At 36.9% G+C, this 11,859-nt stretch overlaps 1 pseudogene; it reads left to right on the forward strand.

Annotated features, from left to right (window-relative positions):
* The window catches only part of LOC139763313 (uncharacterized), a 120,760-nt pseudogene that overhangs the window by 80,715 nt on the left and 28,186 nt on the right, over positions 1-11,859 (forward strand).

Consider the following 11,859-nt stretch of genomic DNA (forward strand, 5'->3'; position numbering starts at 1 on the left):
ATCCTTAAAGAGAGAAAATTTACGTTTCATCCTTGATGAGAGAAAAGTTACGCTTCATCTTTGATGAGAGAAAAGTCACGCTTTAATCTTGATGAGAGAAAAGTTACGCTTCAACCCCAATGAAAGAAAAATTTCGCTTCATCCTTGATGAGAGGAATGTTATGCTTCAACCATGATGAGAGAAAAGTTACGCTTTCTCCTTGATGAGAGAAAAGTTACACTTCATCCTTAATGAAGGAAAGATTACTCTTCATCCTTGATGAGAGGAATGATATGCTTCATCCATGAAAGGAGAAAAGTTACGATTCATCCTTGATGAGAAAAAAGGTCCTTTTCATCCTTGATGAGTGAAAAATCATGCTTCATCATTGATGAGAGAAAAGTTACGCTTCTTCTTTCATGGGAGGAAAGTTAACATTCATCCATGATGAGAGAATAGTAACGTTTCCTCCATGATAAGAGAAAACTTACATTTCATCCTTAATGAGAGAAAAGTTATGCTTCATCCTTGTTGAGAGAAAAATTACGCTTCATCCTTGATGAGAGAAAATCTACTCCTCAACCATGCTGACAGAAAAGTTACGTTTCTGCCTTGATGAGAGAAAAGTTACGGTTTTTCCTTGAAGTGAGAAAAGTTACGTTTCATCGTTGTTGAAAGAAAAGTTACGCTTCATCCTTGATGAGAGAAAGGTTACGCTTCATCCTTGATGACAGAAAAGTTACGCTTCATCCTTGATGAGAGAAAAGTTGCGTTTCTTCCTTGATGAGAGAAATATTACGCTTCATCCATGATGAGAGCAAAAGTTACGCTTCATCCTTGATGAGAGAAAAGTTAAGCTTCGTCCTCGATGAGAGCAAAAGTTAAGCGTCATCGTTGATAACAGGAAAGTTACGCTTCATCCTTAATGAGAAAAAATCTACGTTTCATCAATGATGCGAGAAAGTCACGCTTTATCCATGATGAGAAAAAAGCTTCGCTTCATCATTGATAAGAGAAAAGTTATGTTTCATCCTTGATGAGAGAAAAGTTACGCTTTATCCTAGTTGAGTCAAAATTTACGCTTAATCCATGATGAGAGAAAGGTTTGCTTCATCCATGATGAGAGAAAAGTCACGCTTTATCCTTGATGAGAGAAAAGTTTCGCTTCATCCTTGATGAGAGAAAAGTTATGCTTCATCCATGATGAGCGAAAGGTTAAGCTTCATCCTTGATGAGAGAAAATTTACGTTTCACCAACGATGTGAAAAAGTTACACTTTATCCATTAGAAAAAAGTTACGCTTCATCCTTGACGGGAGAAAAGTTACGCTTCATCCATGATAAGGGAAACGTTACGCTTCATCCATGTTGGGCGAAAAGTTAAGCTTCATCCTTGATGAGAGAAAAATTACGCATCATCCATGATGAGAAAAATGTTACTCTTTATTTTTGATGAGAGAAAAGCTATGCTTCATCCTTGATGACAGAAAAGTTATGCTTCATCCTTGATGACAGAAATGTTACGTATCATCATTGATGAGAGGAGAGTTAAGGTTCATCCTTGATTATCGAATAGGTAAGCTTCATCCTTGACGAGAGAACATCCTCGATGACAGATAATTTACGCTTCATCTTTGATGAGAGTAAAGTTACGCATCATCATTGATGAGAAAAAAGTTAAGCTTCATCATTGATGAGAAAATAGTTACGCTTCATCTTTGATGAGAGAAAAGATCCAGTTTAGCGTTGATGAGAAGAAATAAGCTGTTCCTTTATGAGTGAAAAGTTACTCTTCATCCAAGATGAGAAAAAACTTACATTTCGTCATTGATGAGAGAAAGGTTACGCTTCATCCATGATCGGAGAAAATTTACGCTTCATCCATGAGAAGAGAAAAGCTTCGCTTCATCACTGACGAGAGAAAAATTACGCTTCATCCATGATGGGGAAAAAGTTACTCTTCATCCTTGATGAGAGGAAATTTACACTTCATCCATGATGGGAGAAAATTCACGCTTCATCGATGATGATAGAATAGTACCGCTTCATCCTTTATGAGAGAAAAATTACGCTTTATCCATGATGAGAAAAAGGTTACGCTTCATCCTTGATGAGACGAAAGTTACGCTTCACCCTTGATGAGGGAAAAGTTAAGCTTCATTCGTGATGACAGAAAAGTTACGCTTCATCCGCGAGGAGAGAAAAGTTACGCTTCATCAATGATGAGAGAAAAGTTACGCTTTATCCTTGATGGGAGAAAATTCACCATTCATCCTTGATGAGAGAAACGTTACGCTTCATCTTTGATGAGAAAAAAGGTACGCTTCATCCATGATGAGAGAAAAATTACGCTTTCTCCTTGATAAGAGGAAAGTTTCACTTCCAACCAAACCAAAGAAAAGTTACGCTTTATCCGTGATGACAGAAAAGTTACGCTTCATCCTCGATGAGAGAGAAGTTACGCTTCATCTTTGATGAGAGAGTTACGCTTCATCCATGATGAGAGAAGAGTTACGCTTTATCCTTGATCAGAGAAAACTTTCGCTTCATCCTTGATAAGAAACACTTTACGCTTCATCCATGATGAGAGAAAAGTTAAGCTTCATCTTAGATGAGAAAAAATTCATGCTTCATCCTTGATGCGAGAAAATTTACGCTTCATCCATGATGAGAGAAAAGTTACGCTTCATTTTAGACGAGAGAAAATTTACGCTTCATCCTTGATGAGAGAAAAGTTACGCTTCATTCGTGATGAGAGAAATGTTGTGCTTTATCTTTGATGACAAAAAGTTACGCTTCATCCTTAGATAGAGAAAATTTAAGCTTCATCCTTGATGAGAGAAATGTTAAGGTTCATCCTTGATTATAGAAAAGGTGCGCTTCATCCTTGATGAGAAGACAGCCCCAATGACAGAAAATTTACGTTTCATCCTTGATGAGGGTAAACTTACGTACCATCATTGATGAGAAAAAAGGTAATCTCATCATTGATGGGTAGTTAGTTACGCTTGAACCTTGATGAATGAAGATTTCCACTTTAGCGTTGATGCAAGAAAAATAACTCTTTTCCTTGATGAGAGAAAAGCTACGCTTCATCCATGATGGGAGAAAATTTACGCTCCATCCATGAAGAGAGAAAAGTTCCGCCTCATCCTTTATGAGAGAAAAAATATGCTTCATCCAGGATGAGAAAAAAGTTGCACTTCATCTTTGATGAGAAGAGAGTTACACTTCATCCTAGATTAAAGAAAAGTTACGCTTCATCCGTGATGATAGAAAAGTTGCGCTTCATCTTTGATGAGAGAAAAGTCACGCTTCATCCGTGATGAGAGAAAAGTTTAGTTTAGTCCACGATGAGAGAAAAGTTAGGCTTTATCCTTGATGAGAGAAAAATTACGTTTTATCCTTTATGAGAGAAACGTTACGCTTCATCCTTGATGAGAGAAGAGCTACGCTTCATCCATGATGAGGGAAAAATTACGCTTCATCCTTGATGAAAGAAAAGTTAAGCTTCATCCATGATGAGAGAAAAACTACGCTTTCTCCTTGATTAGAGAAAAGTTTCGCTCATCCGAGACCAGAGAAAAGTTTAGCTTCATCCAAGACCAGAGAAAAGTTTCACTTCATCCGTGATGAGAGAAAACCTTCGCTTCATCCGTGATGTGAGAAAAATTAAGCTTTATCCTTGATGAGAGAAAAGTTACGATTCATCTTTGATGAGAGAAAAGTTATGCTTCATCCATGATGAGACAAAAGCTACGCTTCATCTTTGATGAGAGAAAAGTAACGCGTCATCCATAATAAGAGAAAAGTTACGCTCTTCCCTGATGAGAGAAATACACTTCAATTTTCGTAAAAGAAAATTAAGCTTCATCCTTGATGAGAGCAAAAGTTACGCTTCATCCTTGAAGAGAGAAAAGTTAAGCTTCATCCATGATGAGATAAAAGTCACGCTTCATCCATAATGAAAGAAAAGTTACGCTTTAACCTTGATGAAAGAAAAGTTACGCTTCATCTTTAATGAAAGAAAAGTTACGCTTTATCCTTAATGAGAGGAATGTCATGCCTCATCCATGATGAGAGAAAAGTTACCCTTCATCCTTGATGAAAAAAGTTACGCTTCATCCTTGATGAGTGAAAAATCACTCTTTATCATTGATGAGAGAAAAGTTGCGCTCCTTCTTTGATGAGAGAAAATTTACGCTTCATCCATAATGTGAGAATAAATACGTTTCATCCATGATAAGAGAAAACTTACATTTCATCCTTAATGAGAGAAAAGTTATGCTTCATCCTTGATGAGATAAGAGTTACGCTTCATCCTTTGTGAGAGAAAAGTTACGCCTCATCCTTGATGAGGGAAAAGTTACGCCTAATCCTTGATGACAGAAAAGTTACGTTTCTTCCTCGATGAGAGAAAAGTTACCGTTTTATCTTGATATGTGAAAAGTTACGCTTCATCCTTTTTGAGAGAAATGTTACGCTTCATCCTTGATGAGAAAAAAGTTACGCCTCATCCTTGATGACAGAAAAGTTACGATTCATCCTTGATAAGAGAAAAGGTGAGTTTCTTCCTTGATGAGAAAAATGTTACGCTTCATCCATGATGAGACAAAAGTTATTCTTCATCCCTGATGAGAAAAAAGTTAAGCTTCATCCTTGATGAGAGCAAACGTTACGCTTTATCGTCGATGTCAGGAAAGTAACGCTTCATCCTTGATGAGAGAAAATTTACGTTTCATCAATGATGTGAGAAAGTCACGCTTTATCCATGATGAGAAAAAAGCTACGCTTCATCCATGATAAGGGAAAAGTTATATTTCATCCTTGATGAGGGAAAAGTTACGTTTTATCCTTTTTGAGAGATAATTTACGCTTAATCCATGATGAGAGAAAGGTATGCCTCTGCCATGATGAGAGAAAAGTTACGCTTTATCCTTGATGAGAAAAGGTTAAGCTTCATCCTTGATGAGAGAAAAGTTACGCTTCAGCAATGATGAGTGAAAAGTCAGGCTTCATCCTTGATGAGAGAAAACTTCCGTTTCATCAATGATGTAAAAAAGATACGCTTTATTCATAATGAGAAAAAAGTCACGTTTTATTCATGATGAGAGAAAATTTACGCTTCATCCATGATGAGAATAACGTTACGCTTCATCCATGTTGGGATAAAAGTTAAGCATCATCCTAGATAAGAGAAAAATTACGCTTCATCCATGATGAGAGTAGAGTTTCGCTTCATCCTAGATGAGAGAAAAGTTACTCTTCATTCGTGCTGATAGAAAAGTAACGCTTTATCGTTGATGAGAGAAAAGTCACGCTTCATCCGTGATCATAAAAAAAGGTGCGCTTTATCCTTGATGAGAAAACACCCCAATGACAGAAAAATTTTCCCTTTCATCCTTTATGAGGGAAAAGTTAACCATCATTGATGAGAAAAAAAAATTAACTTCCCCTCCCTTTATGGGAAAAAAATTACGGGTTAACCCTTTATGAAAAAAGATTTTCCCCTTTAGCGTTGATGAAAGAAAAATTAAAACCCTTTTCCTTGATGAGAGAAAAGCTACGCTTCATCCCCTGATGGGAGGGAAAATTTACGCTCCATCCAAAGAAAAAAGAGAAAAGTTCCGCCTCATCCTTTATGAGAGAAAAAAAATGCTTCATCCCGGATGAGGGAAAAAAATTGACTTCATTTTTTGATGAGAAGAGAGTTACACTTCATCCTAAATTAAAAAAAAGTTACGCTTCATCCGTGGATAGAAAAGTTGCCCCTTTATCCTTTGATGAGAGAAAAGTCACCTTTTTATCCGTGAAAGGGGGGAAAATTTAAATTTAGTCCACGATAGAGAAAATTAGGCTTTCTCCTTTATGAGAGAAAAATTTTCGTTTTATCCTTTTTGAGAGGGAAAAGTTTTCGCTTCATCCTTGATGAGAGAAAAAAGCCAAAAGCTTATCCATGATGAGGGAAAAAAAATTTTTGCTTCATCCTTGATGAAAAAAAAAGTTTAAACTTCATCCCCTATTAGAAAAAAAAATACCCCTTTCTTTCCCTTTATTAGAAAAAAAAGTTTCGCTCATCCGAGACCAAAAAGAAAATTTAAGGTTCATCCAAAAACCAGAGAAAAAATTTCCCCTTTTAAACCGTGATGAAGAAAACCCTTTGCTTCAAACCGTGATGTGAGAAAAATTTAAACTTTTCATTGATGAAGAAAAAAAGTTACGATTCATCCCTTTTTTAGAAAAAAGTTATGCTTCATCCATGATGAGAGAAAAGCTACGCTTCATCTTTGATGAGAGGAAAAAAAAACCGTCATCCATAATAAAAGAAAAATTAAAGCTTTTTCCCCGAAAAAAAGGGAAAAACACTTCAATTTTCGAAAAGAAAATTAAGCTTTATCCTTGATGGAGCAAAAGTTCGCTTTATTTTTTGATGGGAGAAAAATTAAGGGTTCATCCATGAGAGATAAAAGTCACGGGTTCAACCATAAAGAAAGAAAAATTACGCTTTAAAACCCTTTATTTAAGAAAAAAATTTCCTTCATCCTTAATGAAAAAAAAAAGGTTTTCGTTCACCTTAAAGGAAGGGGAAATTTTTGCCGTCCCTGATGAAGAAAAATTACCCTTTCCTTCATTTAAAAAAAAAAGTTTTCCCATCCTTGATGAGTGAAAAATCACGCTTTTCATTGAAGAGAAAAATTTTTCGCTTCTTCTTTGATTGGGGAGAAAAGTTTCGCCCTTTATCCTTGATTTGGGGGAAAAAGGGTTTCGCATCAACTTGAAAAAGTGAAAAATCACTCCCTTTTTCATTGAGGGGGAGAAAAGTTTCGCTTTTTCTTTATTTGGAAAAAGTTAAAGCTTAAACCAAAATGTGGAATAAAAAAACGTTTTATCCATGATTAAAAAAAACTTTCATTTCATCCTTAATGAGAGAAAAAATTAAAACTTATCCTTGGGTTTTAGAAGAGGGTTTAAAAGCTTCTCCTTTTGGGGGAAAAAAATTTTTCCCCCCACCCTTTATGAGAGGGAAAAATTTTCGCCTGAAACCTTTATGACAGAAAAGTTACGTTTCTTCCTCGATGAAGGGGGGAAAAAATTAAACCCTTTTATTTGATATTGGGGAAAAAAAAAAATTACGCTTCATCCTTTTTTTTAGAAAAGTTACCTTTATCCCTTTATGGGGAAAAAAATTAAGCCTCACCCTTTATGACAGAAAAGTTTACGATTCAACCTTGATAAGAGAAAAAAATGAGTTTTTTTTCCTTGATGAAAAAATGTTACGCTTCACCAGATGGAACAAAAGTTATTTTTCATCCCGATGGAAAAAAAAATTTTAAACTTCATCCTTGATGAGAGCAAACGTTAAACCTTTTATCGTCGATGTCAGGGAAAATAACGCTTCATCCTTTTATGAGAGAAAATAAAAGTTTCAAACAATGAGTGAGAAAAATCACGCTTTTTTTTTCCTGATGGGGGAAAAAAAGCTACGGGTTTATCCAGATAAAGGGGAAAAATTATAAATTATCCTTTATAGGGAAAAAAATTACGTTTTAAAAATTTTTTTAGAGATAATTTACGCTTAAAACCTTATGAGAGAAAGGGAAAGCCTCTGCCATGATGGGGGAAGGGAAAAATTACGCTTTTTCCTTGATGGGGGAAAAGGTTTTGCTTCAAACCTTGATGAAGAAAAAATTACGCTTTAGCAATGAAGAGAGAAAAGTCAGGCTTCCTTCCTTGTTTAAGAAAAATTCCTTTTCATCAATTAAGTAAAAAAAAGGGTACGCCCTTTTTTTATAATTTAGGGAAAAAAATCACGTTTTTTTTCATGATTTAAAAGAGAATTTACGCTTTTATCCATGATGAGAAAAACGTTACCTTCATCCATGTTGGTAAAAAAAAGATAAAGAAAAAACCCCTCCAAAAAAATTAAATAAAAAAAAATTTACCTTCCAGTCCCAAAAGAAAAAAACGAGGTAAGAAAATTTACCACTTTCCCCTTTCCTTAAAAAAAAAATTTGAAGAAAAAAGTTTCTCCATTAAAAAGTTTTGTTTCCTTTTATAAAAAAAAAGTAAAAAACCCTTTTAAAAATTCCCCCTTTATGATGGGAAAAAAGAAAAAAAAAGTCACGCTTCATCCGTGATCAAAGAAAAGTTACGTTTCATCCATGATGAGAGAAAAGTTACCCTTTATCCTTTATGAGAGAAAAATTACGTTTCATCCTTTATGAGAGAAACGTTATGCTTCAATCTTTGATGAGAGAAAATGCTACGTTTCATCCATGAATGAGGGAAGAAAAATTACTCTTTTTCCTTTGTGAGAGGGAAAAAAGTTTCGTTCTTCCATGGTGAGAGATATGCTAAGCTTATTTTTTTCCTTGTATGAGAGGGATAACTTTACGTTTCATCAATGATGTGGGAAAAAAGTTACGCTTTATTCATAATGAGAAAAAAGTTACTCTTCATCACTGATGAGAGAAAATTTACGCTTCATCCATGATGAGAGAAATGTTACGATTCATCCATGTTGGGAGAAAAGTTAAGCATAATCCTTGATAAGAGAAAAACTACGCCTCATCCATGATGAAAAAAAATGTAACGCTTTATTTTTGATGGGAGAAAAGCTAGGCTTCATCCTTGATGACAGAAAAGTTTCTTCCTTGACTACAGAATTTTTACGTATCATGATTGATGAGAGAAAAGTTAAGGTTCATCCTTGATTATAGAAAAGGTACCCTTCATCCTTTAAAGATTGGTATCTCAAAAAACTAAATTTGGTTTTTGCAATTTTTGAGTATTCTTTAAAAAGTTGTTTGCTTTGGTTGTCCCTGTTACTGTTCAATTTTAGTAATATAGTTTTTTACACCCTGTTTATTTTTAAATATATTTTTATATATATATATATATATATTATATATATATAACCCTTACTTAGGGTTAGCCAATCTGAGAGATGTCTCGATGGGCAGTTGAAATCATCTGTGTCGCCTGGAACTGTGCTGTCTCCAACGAGGAGATTTCTGCTTCAGATTACGACCTGAAAGAAAATGAATGGATTCCGGATCGGCTTGGATTACATCGTGGAGAACAAGGAGTACACCACCAATAGATAGCATGCAGCGTTTTTACAACGCTTCTGCATCCTGCCTGCACGGTGGCTGAGAGATTGACTGTGAGGAGGCAGAAAGTGATTTGTGACAGTGATTGTGTCAGCGTCCGCGTCGCCTCGCCGCAGTGTATCGAGACAGGACTTCCCAGAACTTTTAAAGGGGAAAAGTAATGTTTATAGTGTGTTAATGGGAGTGTTAGTTTTCATGCAATGTTGTTATTTAACAAGTGAAAATAGTAAAAGTTGGAGAAAATTGTAGCATAGACATTGAAGCTTATTGACACAGTGGTAAAAATTGATGAGAACTGCTATTGACGTTTCGTGTGTTTAAATTGTACTTTTCCTTTTCCATAGCTGGGTTGAACCATTAATGTGACATTCATTTTTTTTCAATTCTTTCAAGCTAAAAGTTTGTTTCTAAATTGTTCTTACATTTTTCATTGTATAATATTTGTATGTGTGTGTGGGGGTGTGTGTGTGCGTGTGTGTGTGTGTGTGTCGTGTGTTGTGTTATGTTTTTATATATGTATATTATCCCTGGGGATAGGGGTTTGAAAACTACTTCCATGTATTCCTCGCGTGTTCGTTAGTGTGAAGAAAGCGACTAGAGGGGACGGCTAGAGCGGGGGGGGGGCCCGGAAATCCTCCCCTCCTTGTATTAACTTTCTAAAATGGGAAACAGAAGAAGGAGTCACGCGGGGAGTGCTCATCCTCCTCGAAGGCTCAGAGTGGGGTGCCTAAATGTGTGTGGATGTAACCAAGATGTGAAAAAAGGAGAGATAGGTAGTATGTTTGAGGAAAGGAACCTGGATGTTTTGGCTCTGAGTGAAACGAAGCTCAAGGGTAAAGGGGAAGAGTGGTTTGGAAATGTCTGGGGAGTGAAGTCAGGGGTTAGTGAGAGGACAAGAGCAAGGGAAGGAGTAGCAATACTCCTGAAACAGGAGTTGTGGGAGTATGTGATAGAATGTAAGAAAGTAAATTCTCGATTAATATGGGTAAAATTGAAAGTTGATGGAGAGAGGTGGGTGATTATTGGTGCATATGCACCTGGGCATGAGAAGAAAGATCATGAGAGGCAAGTGTTTTGGGAGCAGCTAAATGAGTGTGTTAGCGGTTTTGATGCACGAGACCGGGTTATAGTGATGGGTGATTTGAATGCAAAGGTGAGTAATGTGGCAGTTGAGGGAATAATTGGTATGCATGGGGTGTTCAGTGTTGTAAATGGAAATGGTGAAGAGCTTGTAGATTTATGTGCTGAAAAAGGACTGATGATTGGGAATACCTGGTTTAAAAAGCGAGATATACATAAGTATACTTATGTAAGTAGGAGAGATGGCCAGAGAGCGTTATTGGATTACGTGTTAATTGACAGGCGTGCGAAAGAGAGACTTTTGGATGTTAATGTGCTGAGAGGTGCAACTGGAGGGATGTCTGATCATTATCTTGTGGAGGCTAAGGTGAAGATTAGTATGGGTTTTCAGAAAAGAGGAGTGAATGTTGGGGTGAAGAAGGTGGTGAGAGTAAGTGAGCTTGGGAAGGAGACCTGTGTGGGGAAGTACCAGGAGAGACTGTGTACAGAATGGAAAAAGGTGAGAACAATGGAAGTAAGGGGAGTCGGGGAGGAATGGGATGTATTTAGGGAATCAGTGATGGATTGCGCAAAAGATGCTTGTGGCATGAGAAGAGTGGGAGGTGGGCTGTTTAGAAAGGGTAGTGAGTGGTGGGATGAAGAAGTAAGAGTATTAGTGAAAGAGAAGAGAGAGGCATTTGGACGATTTTTGCAGGGAAAAAAATGCAATTGAGTGGGAGAAGTATAAAAGAAAGAGACAGGAGGTCAAGAGAAAGGTGCAAGAGGTGAAAAAAAGGGCAAATGAGAGTTGGGGTGAGAGACTATCAGTAAATTTTAGGGAGAATAAAAAGATGTTCTGGAAGGAGGTAAATAGGGTGCGTAAGACAAGGGAGCAAATGGGAACTTCAGTGAAGGGCGTAAATGGGGAGGTGATAACAAGTAGCGGTGATGTGAGAAGGAGATGGAATGAGTATTTTGAAGGTTTGTTGAATGTGTCTGATGACAGAGTGGCAGATATAGGGTGTTTTGGTCGAGGTGGTGTGCAAAGTGAGAGGGTTAGGGAAAATGATTTGGTAAACAGAGAAGAGGTAGTAAAAGCTTTGCGGAAGATGAAAGCCGGCAAGGCAGCAGGTTTGGATGGTATTGCAGTGGAATTTATTAAGAAAGGGGGTGACTGTATTGTTGACTGGTTGGTAAGGTTATTTAATGTATGTATGACTCATGGTGAGGTGCCTGAGGATTGGCGGAATGCGTGCATAGTGCCATTGTACAAAGGCAAAGGGGATAAGAGTGAGTGCTCAAATTACAGAGGTATAAGTTTGTTGAGTATTCCTGGTAAATTATATGGGAGGGTATTGATTGAGAGGGTGAAGGCATGTACAGAGCATCAGATTGGGGAAGAGCAGTGCGGTTTCAGAAGTGGTAGAGGATGTGTGGATCAGGTGTTTGCTTTGAAGAATGTATGTGAGAAATACTTAGAAAAGCAAATGGATTTGTATGTAGCATTTATGGATCTGGAGAAGGCATATGATAGAGTTGATAGAGATGCTCTGTGGAAGGTATTAAGAATATATGGTGTGGGAGGCAAGTTGTTAGAAGCAGTGAAAAGTTTTTATCGAGGATGTAAGGCATGTGTACGTGTAGGAAGAGAGGAAAGTGATTGGTTCTCAGTGAATGTAGGTTTGCGGCAGGGGTGTGTGATGTCTCC

The sequence above is a fragment of the Panulirus ornatus genome, chromosome 46, assembly GCF_036320965.1.
Source record: "Panulirus ornatus isolate Po-2019 chromosome 46, ASM3632096v1, whole genome shotgun sequence".
Lineage (NCBI taxonomy): Eukaryota > Metazoa > Arthropoda > Malacostraca > Decapoda > Palinuridae > Panulirus > Panulirus ornatus.